The sequence below is a fragment of the Perognathus longimembris genome, chromosome 1 (genome assembly GCF_023159225.1).
Source record: "Perognathus longimembris pacificus isolate PPM17 chromosome 1, ASM2315922v1, whole genome shotgun sequence".
NCBI lineage: Eukaryota > Metazoa > Chordata > Mammalia > Rodentia > Heteromyidae > Perognathus > Perognathus longimembris.
Genome location: NC_063161.1, coordinates 92,851,135 through 92,853,125, shown reverse-complemented (window position 1 = coordinate 92,853,125; position 1,991 = coordinate 92,851,135). Strand labels below are relative to the sequence as shown.

The 1,991-nt window shown below is 37.5% G+C and overlaps 1 non-coding gene across 1 annotated transcript; it reads right to left on the bottom strand.

The window, feature by feature from the left end:
- Positions 1-226: 226 nt before the first annotated feature.
- Positions 227-355, bottom strand: LOC125341620. The gene has a single exon (XR_007209026.1). It is a non-coding gene; the product is annotated as a small nucleolar RNA SNORA51 (small nucleolar RNA).
- Between the last annotated feature and the right edge of the window lie 1,636 nt (positions 356-1,991).

The window sequence follows — 1,991 nt, the reverse complement described above, 5'->3', positions numbered from 1 at the left end:
TATTATATTGTAATGGAATATATATGTAGTGAATATATGTATATATACCATATATACATATAATGTAGGGAAATAGTGTATGCATTATATATAAGTACAATGTGTCTTAATTGGACATCATCATTTTCCTTCCTTCCCCCTTCTCCTTCCCAAACTAATGTCAATGAGATTTATTGTCCCATTTTCATACATGTACAGAAGTTTTTTAAATCTTTCTTTTTCTTCCCCATGTCTCCACATTCATACAGATCAAGCATAGAGCCTGGGCTGAAGTGTATATGGGATAGGATTATTCTGCCTCTTCTTTTCATACAGTCACTATAAGAACACAATCTGTGGTAAACACCAGGAGTACTTTGACCATAACCACCCCAAACCCTCTCACATCACCTCCTTCCTCTCATTTGAGTCCTCATCCCTTGTCTCACTGTTGACCTATTTCGGTGATTCATTTCTCAAAATGTATACTAATTATTCAAAAGGGTTTCACCATGCTATTTCACACATGCATATACAGTATTCAAATCAGGTTGGCCCTTCATTTACTCTCATTTTCCCCTATCCTATCATTCAGTAGCTTCCAGTGAGTTTTGTTTTGCTATCTCTGTTAATAGCTGCAGTCCATTTTGGTATTCTTCATCCTCTAACACTCTTCTGTTTCTCACTAGTCCCTTAAAAAAGTCCCAGAATCACAACACATATACATGATCTTGTCTATGTAGTTACATATATATTTACCTTTTAGGTCTAACCTTCACATATGTGAGAAATATGCATCCACTTTCTGAACCTGGCTTATTTTATGTAACATGATAATTTCCCTTTCTATCTCTCTCCCACATTATTTCTTCTGTCTGAACACCACTGTATATATATTTACATTCATTTTTCATCTATTAAAAGGTATCTGGGCTGTCTGCATAGCTTGGCTGTTGTAAATTGTTCTGCGATGACCAGGAGTATAGAAGTACCTGTGTTTTATCCTGACTTCCATTCCTTCAGCTATATGCCCCAAAATGGCATCACTGTATCATATGATGGGTTTAGTTTTAGTTTTTAAAGAAACTCCATACTGCTTACCATAGCGGTTGTACTAGTTTACATTTCTGCCAACAATTTATAGGAGTTCTGCCCCTGCATCGTCACCAGTATTTGTTTGTGTTAGCTGCCATCTAGGTAGCACCAAGGACTGTCAGCTAGAGGCCACTCTCCCTTCTTAGTGCTAGTTGGCTCACTGTGTTGTTTGTGCTATTGATGATGGACATTCTGATTGAAATGAGGAAAAACAAATTTCCATGTTCTTTTGACTTGCATTTCCTTTACGTCCAGGGATGTTGAACATTTCTCCAGGTATTTATTGGTCACTTGTAGTTTTGAAAACTTTTATTAAAAATTGTCACTCCAAGACTTCTATTCTCCCTTAAAAATGGACTGGGAAGTTATCTGGTGACTGTACCTTCTCTGTCAAGGTTAAACACTCCTCTTCCTCCTCTCTCAGTTCTGTTACATGGAAGTAGAGTTGCTGAATAAGGGTTGGGTAGAGAGGAAAAGAGTTAACCTCATGTTTGACCAAGTTCTTCACCACCCATAGGCAAGAGGCAGCTGGCATGGCAAATGCTTCATAATGTTCTTCTTGAGAAATCTGGACATACCTGGTTATATTTAAGATGTTCCAACAAATTCTTGCTTTGTTACAATTCACATGTGAAATGAACTGTCACTTGCAAGCTATGGTCATTGAAGAATCTTGGGAAAACATCACGTCACTTGCAGCAGCACAGAGGTAATAAAAATGACAAATATTCTATCAGGAAACCAAGATGCATATTTACTTAGTGGTCTAATGCTGAGGTTAGAGAACAAAAGCTGTCCTGTGTCCTAAATTCTGTCTCTTAATAATGAATGATTGTACTAGCTCACAGAGTATGGTGGCTATTGTGTCAAACACTTCACATATGTGGTTGAGTCAGAATAGCCGCCAATACCTTATG